A 10,334-nucleotide genomic window follows, 5' to 3' on the forward strand; every position below is an offset into this window, starting at 1 on the left:
AGAAACTCCTTGGCCCTGATAGGTTAAAACATAGGTGGGAGGAGTAAACAGAATAGGATTCTGGGCAGAAGAGGAAGTGAGGTCAGACTCTGCTCTGCTTCCGGAGAGACCCGACAGCTCTGCTGGAGCACAGACGCCATGCTCAGCTCTCCCGGGTAGACGCGATAGCTCTGCTCTCTGAGGCACACGCGATGAAGATGGATGTAGGCTAGAATCTTCCCGGTAAGCGCACCTTGGGGTGCTTACACACATAATTAGAAATGGGCTAGTCCAGGTGCGAGAATTAGCCTGTAAGGGCTAGAGTTCATGGGCCAAGCAGTTCTTTAAATGAATACAGTTTGTGTGTTGTTATTTTGGGCATGAGCTAGCCAAGCGGCCGGGGTGTTGGGGACGCAGCCCCGCCGCTCATATTTCAACAGGGGAGGGAAAGAAAGAGGGAGGAAGAGAGGGCGGGAAGACATAAAGAAGTATTTAGACTTAGGGGCCCAACCATGTTAACAACAGGTGATAAACTGTAGAAGAATGGCCAAGTGAAGGAAAGAGGATGGGCAGTAACCTGTGGGAAGATAATTATGGGGAATTAGTGGTAGACCAGTTAGCTATTCCATGAGTTCTGTTTACGCAGACTCACTGAACATTCCTAGCTGTCGATAAGCATCACCCTCTTCCTGGTTTGGGAGGTGAAATGACTCTTCACAGAGAGAGTTAGGTCTTTTTTTGATGTCAACAGGGGAAGGCAATGAGCTCTTCCTATGCTTGCTTGCACTCAAAATAATTCTTACGTCAAAGCAATATATTTTGGAGTGGCATATTCTAAGTTTCATTTTGAATATCTCTTATTTCATAAAGAAGAAACCACATAGACAACAAGTCTATCTGAAGAAATATCTGGAATGCTAAGGTAATAGATTCTGAGAACCAAAGAGGCCTAGTAAGGGAGTGACGTGGCTGCTATGGATAATCAGGGCTTCTCAGCCTCCCTAGTACAGGAAATCATTTGAGCATAGATAAAGCAGAAATGGCCTTCAAATTCTGCACTTCCTGATTCTAAGCTTAGCCCAGAACTGAAATGAAGAAAGAGGGCCACTTGATAAAGCCACCCCTTGAGGAAAGTCTTGAAAAAGAAGGGAAATTGACCCACCAGGACCACGTCCACCTCTCACGAGAAACTGGGAGGAGAGAGAGTTCTGTGTAGTGTGGGTGGAAGCGGCCTTTCCCCTGTAGAACTGGATTTTTTTCCCATAATTTTACACATAGAAGGTTTCTTTTCAGTAATAACTGAGAGCAGAGATTTCATCCAGGGTCTTATTTTTCAATGCATTATGGTGCCAAGAACTGAGCAGACTGTTCTGGTGCCCGTTGCAAACTTCTAGGGTTAATCAGTGAAGATCAGAAGGGAAGTGGGTTCAACATCTCATTTTACAGAACATTTTGTGTGATAGAAACTGAAAAGATCACTGAAAAAAGATAACAATACAAACATATAAATAAACACATAAAATATAAAATAGACTGCCAATGACCATAAAGTGACATTTGCCTCCTGAGAAAAACATTAGGGAGCTCTGAAGACGCAGGCCTAATAGATTGCTGGAGAAAAGCACACTGGAATTCTGGGGGAAATGGTGTGTCCAGGAATGTTTCCAAGTCTTAACACAACACACTGTGATCACTCTAGCCTTTTCTGAATGGTGAGCCTATTCATCAGCGAATCAATGTATCTTTTTATTTCATTGACTGGTCTGGGGTAATTGTGTCCACTATATCTGTTTTTTAAAAAAAGCTGACCTCTGATTCAGGGTGGGGCCTATTCACTAGTCAGGCTCATCCTTCAGGAGAGCAAGGAAGTGAGCAGTTGCCCCAGGACTCCTTCCTCTGTCCCTGCTTGAGTTCCTGCCGTGCCATCCTCTCAGTGACAGACACTGACTGGGACGTGTGGGCTGCCTAAACCATTCCCGCCCTGAGTTCATCCTAGGAGTCTCTGGTTAATTTGGTGACCAACATTTTTCATGGAGCTATTTGATTCACCATGAGTACTACATTCCGTTCCTTTCCTTCAGGGATTTTGATCTTCTATGAACCTTGGCAAGGCCTGTTAGATATTAATTTCTTTAGCTGAGAATTTATTTACCCCACTTCCCTACCAACTTTACTTTCCTATCTGATGTTTAGCTACACATAGTTTTCCTGGGTTAGATAATCACATACCTGAGGGCACCTGCGTTCCTTGCTAAGAACACTGTCTTTTCTTTTAATTTTCCTTGAAGTCCTCTGTAGGCTAGGTCCCCAAATTGCTCTGTTTCTAGGTCAGGATTTACCTTAATTATGCCAGCACGAGGTCTTAAAGTGCAAATTCTGCGGCAGCCACTGTCGACTGAGCACAGAAATGATGTGCGTATCTGGACAGAGTTGGCTGTGCCACCGTACCCGAATTCTGCTTGATCTTCAGATAACTTTGTACTTAAATGCTTTCTCTGCCTATACCATGCACAGGGACTGTTAATACCGAGGGGCTGTCGGGCAGTGGTAGCCATCTCGGAATTTCTTTACGAAGGTTTGGATAGCACCCAAACCACAGACAAGTAACTAATAAAATCCAATGAAGAAAATAGACCCCTGGGCGGAGAACGTATGTCAGTTGGTAAAAGTGCTTGCCTAGTGTGCAGGAACCGCTGGGTTCAATCTTAGCGCCTCATAAACCAGGTGTGATAGTGCACACGCGTCATTCAGGCACTGAGAGCTGGAGGCCGGGTCACCAAACGTTCAGCATCATCCTTAGTTGCGTTGTGAGTTCCAGGCCTGCAGGAGCACATGAGACCTCAACTCAAAAACAGAAGAAAAACAGACAAACAAAACATGGGAAACTACTAGACCCAGCCCGACTTCTTCTCTTTGAGAAAGACCTTCATGAACTCTGTTTAAAAAATGCTCAGGGAGCAGGGGTCTAAGCTCTCACCTTCATCTGCATTCAGAGCTTTTTTGCATTCTGGATTTTTTTTTGTTACACTGACTGGTCATATCTACAAGTTTGAGAAAGCAAGAGCTGCTTATTATTGTAAGAACACAATTAAACTCTCTCTATAGGCCCAGTGGAGGATCTGTGGCCATAACTGTCTTCCATGAGGTGTGTTAGCTGGCAGGTGGTACACCTTGACTGGGATGAAGAAATACCTGAGGCCCTGTGGATTCAGGGATACAGGAGGTGCTATAGATGTAGGGATATAGGAGGCCCTGTGGATGCTGGGATATAGGAGGCACTGTAGATGGAGGGACACAGAAGGCCTGGGTTACCTGTTGGTTTTTGTCAACTTTGCATAAATTAGAGGCCCCTGGGAAGAATGAACCTCAACTGAGGAAAGACCTTGATCAGGTAGGCGTGCCTGTGGGGTGTTTTCTCCTTTTAAAAATTTATTTTTTGTAATGGGTCTAATTTTATCTGCATGCATGTCTGTGCACTATGTGTATACACATAAGTCAAAAGAGGCCACTGGGGCCGGGCAGTGGTGGCACACGCTTTTAATCCGAGTACTCGGGAGGCAGAGGCAGCCAGATCTCTGTGAATTTGAGTCCAGCCTGGTGTACAAGAGCTAGTTCCCGGACAGGGTCCAAAGCTACAGAGAAACCCGGTTTCAAAAAACTAAAGAAAAAAAAAAGAAAAGAAAAAGAAGAAAAAAAGAGGGCACTGGATTTCCTGAAACTGTGAAACAGCCTGTGAGCTGTGACTCAAACAGGGGACCTCTGGAAGAGCAACCAGTGCTCTTAACTGCTCAGCCATCTCTCCAGCCCCTGTAGGTTATAGACTGCTAATTAATGGAGTGGTTGGACCCCTGTGGGTGCTGTCACCCCCGAGAAGACAGGCCTGGACTGTATATGAAAAGCAACCAAGGAAGCCAATGAATTGCTCTCCTCATGGTTCCTGCCTCTGCTCCTGCTTGATTTCGTACCCGGACCTCCCTCAGATATGACTGGGACCTGTGAGCCAAACAAGCCTTTTCCTTCCTAGGTTTCTTCCAACATAGTTCTTTTTCACTCCTCTTCCTTCTTTTCCTCTTAACTTTTGCTCTCCCATCTCTCGGTGTGTTTTCCCCCCAGTGGCTTTATCAGTGTGCAGATCTGTGGAGTTTAAAAATATTTGCATCACGGAATGTCCTCCACCCTCCTCTGCGCCCTGCCTGCCCTAAGGTATTTCTCAGCTACGGTCGGAACAGCCTGTTCTTGCAGCTCAGCTCTCGGACTTCCAGTTCTGTGTTCCTGAACTTGTGTCACGATAAGATGGGTGTTAAGATTACGGGCTTGTTTCGGGTTACCATGCGGCGACATCACGTGAGCGAGGGTGACAGCTAATGTTTCCTGGCACCTCTTCCTAGCGTGGCCTTTCTGCAACCTGTGGTTCTTGAAATGTCTGAGCGGTTTTGTTCTAGTTGGGTGGCAGGGAATGGGGACATGAATAGGGGACGCCCCTCTGACCGCCATTGTAAATTGGGCCAGAAATCAGAAACAGAGGGAAAGACAGGTCCCAAGTGGCTGGCTTGTGTCCTGGCTTTCACCTTACACACAACTAACCCTGAAAGGCCCTTCTTGGAACAAAGACTGTCAAGACAGTTGGGAAGGCATGCGCTTCCTGGTCTCTAGCATCTGTCTCCACAGGGTTCCGCAGAAGGCACTGTAGGGTGCTTTTCCTTGTTACCTGGGCTGCAAAACACAGGTTGCTGCCAGTGTAGGGCTTGGAAAGTCTCTAGTCATCTGTAGCTTGTCCCTTGGCCGACCAAGGGCAGGGGAAGCAGGTGAAATCTAGCCAGATCTACTTGTAGACATTGGTCTAATCCCTGTGGTTCTTGGCCCCTTGGCTTACGGCTTTGGCAGTCAGCAGACAGCGCAGATTTCATCAGGTTGAAATGTCTTCACTACAGAAGCGTCTTGACCAGGAAGGGGCGGGTCATGTCTTAGACGACAAAGAGTCTCAAGAGCTGAAGTTTAAATTCTCCTCTAATCCTGAATTGTATAGTTTCATCTAAACGAAGTCCACAAATTCCAGTTAGTAGTGCTGGGTTGTTTACTAGTTGTAAGGCCTGCGTGAAGGTTTTCAAGCCTTGGACTGAGGGTTAGGACAGGCACCTGGGCCCGGATCCATCTCCGACCGTCTTTGCAGCACTTCCCTGGCTAGGACTGGGCCAGGGCATGGAGAGGGGACGGACTTGCCCACTAATGTGTACCTCTCTCCCTGGAGGCTTCTCTGGTTCTGAGCAGCCCCTTTGCTTTCGGAGGCTGGAGGGGAGCGAGGCAGGGCTATATTCTGACCAGCGCTCTGTGAAGGAGTTCAGGTCAGCTGTGTGACGGTGGAGTGCGTGGCTTTGTAGAAGACAGTGCCTTCGATTCTGGGGTTTTAGCGAGATTTCAGGATAAAGGGAGGCGATTTGGTTTTGTCACTCTCATGGTCTACAAGCATGCATAGTGCTGCTTAAGCTTCCAAGGAAACATTCCCTGTTTGGGCATTTGAAAGTTTAAACAATTGGTAATTCATTTTTGAGAATCTCTCTTCTAACTAGGTTGTAGAAGACAAAAGTATCAAAACAGTCTTTTTCTGAGGCTCGTGGGGGGCCTAGTACACTATTTTCTGAATATGTGGTCTATGTACATCTTCAAACAGTCCTTATCTTCTCCTCTTTTCCTCCCTCCCTCTCTCCCTCCTTCCCTCTCTCCATACCTCTGCCTTTCTTTCTGAAGCAAGATTGGCTCAAGCTTGTGGCAGCCATCCTCTGGCTAGGGACTCTGAGCTCACTTCAGTGCAGTGTTGAGAAAAGGCCCGTTGTTATAATAACAGGCGTGGATCGCCACACTCAGTTTGCCTTGTTCTCTGAAATACCACTGTGCTGTTCACAGGCATTTCTGAGGAGAAAATACTAAAGGTGTAAGAAAGCCAAGGTAGAAAGGAAGGCAGGGAGAAAAGAAGGGAGGAAGGAAGAGAGGGAGGGAGGGAGGAAGGGAGAGAGGACAAAAGCGAGAAGGCCATCGGACACATTGACTATTCAGTGACAAAGGGGGTCCCGAGGACAGTGAGGGGTAAACTAGGCTGTCACATTCTCGAGCTTCAGCCTTGAACTTAACGCAGAGTGAGTTCACTGTGCCTGAAATTTCCCAGTGAGATCCTATTGCAAGTCCTTGTCTCGGGGGAGCAGGTTGCTGCTCTCTTGATTACTACCCGGGAGACTTGAGATGGCCCAGAGGACTCCTTGCAAGAATTTCAATTCAATTTTGTTTCCCAAGGCTCTCTGTCACCAAGAGGTGTGATTGTCCTTCAACATCAGTCAAGTGACTATGAAGAGTGACCCAGACTTGACATCTAACTGGGAGCCTGTTCTGCCTGGTCCTTGGGTCCTAAACTTTGCTTTGAGTCTGAGCCCCAGGAAAAGGGATGTTTAGCCCTTGGTGGTTTCTCAGCGAGTGAACCAGATCATGAGTTCAGAAGTCAAATATGAGTCAAGTGGTGAAGGAGCAAAATGACACAGCAGCAAACACAGAACAACTGTACAACCTCATTAGAATTCAAAGAAACGGACACTTCAAAAATGAGCACACAGCTTTAATCTGTCAGAACGATGGGATCATTTTCTTTTTATGGAAATACCCAATTACTAAGAAATCACTCATAGACTTTTGCTAGTGCTTAACTATTATTCCTTTAAAACGGCGGCGGGGCGGCGTGGGTGTGTGGACAAACACGGGATAGACGGCACGCAAAGGAAGAGACAGACACGCAGCTCCCACGTGGGTGCGTTTAATGGGGAGAGGGGAACACGATAAGGGCGGGACGTGCAAGACACACAAGGGGGGGGAAGGGAGCAAGAGAGCGAAACCTCGTGGAGCGCTCGCTTTTAACTGCGGGCGCAAGGTTATCTGGGAGTGATGGTCTTCACCTGGGCGCGCCAGCGCGCCCAGGTGAAGGGAAGTCTGGGAGCTGTAGTTTCCAAGGAATAACATTAACCGGCACAAAATTCTCAGTGCGTGCTTTTCAATCTACGTGCAAACATTCTGAAGTTAAACATCTTTAATGTGCCTAGGTATTTAGCGGGATGCTCCTAACCATAGTCTCGATAAAGCATGACTGAAAGCCGTGCATAAATCATATATACATTGGGCTGAAAATTGTGGCTCATCTATAAATAAAATGTTCATCAGAAATTAAGATGGCTATTATCAATTATTTCCATCTGTGTTTCTTGGAACTTCAAGAGTCTCATGTGATGATCTGGGGAAGGCTGGGGAGAAGACGGCTAAGTCTCTCTCCAGCCAGGGCAGCAGGGCAGAGCAACGTGGGTTCTACCTAAGAGCACTGAGAAAACAAAACAAGTATTTTAGCATGAGAGACGGTATCAGTGATAAAATGTGAAGAAAGGAAAGCGCATTAATAAGGCTGAGAGACATACTACATGACTCTTCTCCACGCATGGTGTTTTTCTTCCTTCTCCGACAGTTCTTTTTTCCGCAAGCATTTTTCATCACCTTGCAGAGCAAATATGAAAAAGGGTGACAAAGGGAGCACAAGGCCGTGTGTGACGTTTTCACGCCCCTGGGGAGTTAACCCAAGCCTTGTACAAGCACAAGCACCCTACCCTCCAGTCACATGCCCTGCCCAGACTGAAAGACTTGAAAGCTGGGGAGTAGTCTTGTTTGATAGAGTAAAATGCCTCTTTTATTTGCTTCTTTGTTTGATCTTGCAAATCAATTAAGCTTTGAGCAGAACCAGGGACGTGGCTCAGCAGCAGAGCGCTTGGTTAACACACACAAGGCCCTATTCTACCCTCTGTTGGAGAAGAGTGTTTTCAGGTGTGTGGCTTTTGTTTACGCTGCATTCGTTTAACTCTGCGAAACTGTGTTACTGTGCCTGTCTGAAACACCCGACAGTCTACTAAAGCGTGAATGGCCAATAACAAGGAAGGAGAAAGGATAGGCTGGGCTGGCAGGCAGAGAGGATGAATAGAAAGAGACATGAGGGAAAGGAGGAGCAAGATAGGACAAGGAAAGGAGAAGGTCAGGGACCAGCCACAGAGCCACTCAGTCACAGAGTAAGAGGGAAAGTAAAAGATATACAGAAGTAAGAAAAAGATTAAAGCCCAGAAGCAAAAGGTAATTGGGATAATTTAAGTTTAGAAAAGCTGGCAAGACACAAGCCAAGCTAAGGACGGGCATTTATAAGTAATAATAAGCCTCAGTGTGTGTGTGTAATTTATTTGTTTGAGGGTGCTGCCCCAAAAGAATAAATAGTAAAAAGAGCAAAACCAATCAACAACCCCCCTCCCCCAAACTCATTCCTTTGCAACACATAGCATTAGCTAACAACTCCGAATAACAAACCTGGTTCATGTGCTACCATGATGATCTTTGGCGGGATGGGGGAGAGTCCCAAATGTAGAGACTTTCATATGGGTCTTATGGAAATGAAACATGCCGATTGGTCAAGACTTGAAAGATACTAAAGATTTCCATCTATGGAGAACAGAGGGTTACAAAAGATCTACCTAGGTGGGTGGTAGGCTCTTTAAAAGCTAGTCTCAGGTCTGCTTGAAACTTCGTGTAGATTGGTGCTACCTGGTATTGGGAAAACTTCCCAAAATGCAAAGTTATTTAAAAGTCTTTGCTAAGGGTTGGTTGTGAAACCCAAGGTATAAGTATTGAAGACTTGTTGGACATAATAACAGTGCTCAGAGGTGTGGCTTTAGGGAAGGGATTGGATCAGAAGGCTTCTGCTTCGTCAATGGGTCGATCTACCAGAACCCCGGTGGTTCAAACTCTGCTTCATCCATGCAGAAATGTTGACAACCCCTGAAGTCCTGCAGCTCTTGTCTGTCAACTTTAACTGTTGTGTATCCATGATGATTTGCTCTTGTCAAGTCCAGAGAGAAGGTTCCATGATTCCACACAAACTCCCCTTCTCCCTTCCTGCTATGACATTTCAAGGCTTGCTCCCTTTTTCACAATGTCCCCTGAGCCATCAAGGGGACAGGGACTAGATGTCTCATTTAGGACTGAGAATTTAACATTAACTTTTTCTGAACTCTTGACCAGTCATGAGTCTCGGCAGTAACTACCGCCTGATGCAAAAGCAAAGTAAAGCAAGCAAAGAAGACAAAACAAAAACGCAAAAAAACCCTCATCAATAACAAAGTCCTCTGCTCCAACCATAGCTGAAAAAAAGAACCAATCTGTGTGCATCAGAATAAATATTTAAAAGGCAGGTCAATGGATATAAAATATCAATTTAGCAAAACAGTAGTAATAGCTTCTCCAATATGGTTTAAAATCTTCCCAGCCACAGACTTTTGAGCAGGTTTATTATACCAATGTAAAGGTGTAAGCGAATGCAGACAGATTGTAAAAATATATACAGCTTTAATGGAGAAATAGACTTACAGAACCACCATTCCCGCGGAGGCCAGGAAAGCAGAAGCAGCATCTGGGAGCATGCTCGCCAAATTTATAGGCTAACATTAGCCCGAGGTGAACACGCCCCTAAGAGGCAGGACTTACCCCTACATCTCCCCATTTTGTCTAAATAAGACAGAACTAAACCAAATACAACTATATACAATAATAACAAATAATAAATATAACAAACAATATTGAGAATCAAAAGTTTTGCGAAACATTCTATCTCAAGGAATCTAAATAATGTAGAGAGTAACTACAATTATATAATCTTCAACTCCATCAAAGATCCGAGAAGGCAATAAATATTACTTAACAAACGATCCAAATGTGTAACAATTGACAAAGACAACTGACTACCTGAGCAATCACCCAAGTCTCGTTTGCAATGTTGAGTCAACCAACTTTGGCTAAGGCCTAACATAACTGACATACCATTATTAAAGGCAAGGAACTTTTCAAAACTATCTTACCCTGTCTTGGCAGGATATGACAGTCCTGTTGTATCCATTGATGCACGCTCTGTATCTTTGTCAGTGGTTGAGGTATGGGCTTTTCTTAACCCAAAGGCCAGTTCTGCCAAGAAGACAAGCTCCCAGTGGAGTGTCTTTGGTGCTCAACGTTCTCTCGGGAATAGAGCGGTGTTGCCAGGAGCAATTGTGTCTCACTATCACGAAACTCTGAGTTATATTAAAGGCCATATTCTACAGCTCTCCAAAGAGGTTGAAGATTATCTATCTATACTGAGTATAATCTCTATATATCTAAAGAACCTGATTAGTCTAATTACAAATGACAAACTTAGATGACTATTAATCTATATAATTCTCAATATCTATCTAACTTAAAGACTAAAACAATAAACAACTGTGCAATATATGAAGACAATGATCTTCATCTGTAAACAATGT

This window comes from Alexandromys fortis, unplaced genomic scaffold (assembly GCF_014885135.2).
Source record: "Alexandromys fortis isolate MF-2015 unplaced genomic scaffold, M_Fortis_MF-2015_v1.1 scaffold_107, whole genome shotgun sequence".
NCBI classification, from domain to species: domain Eukaryota; kingdom Metazoa; phylum Chordata; class Mammalia; order Rodentia; family Cricetidae; genus Alexandromys; species Alexandromys fortis.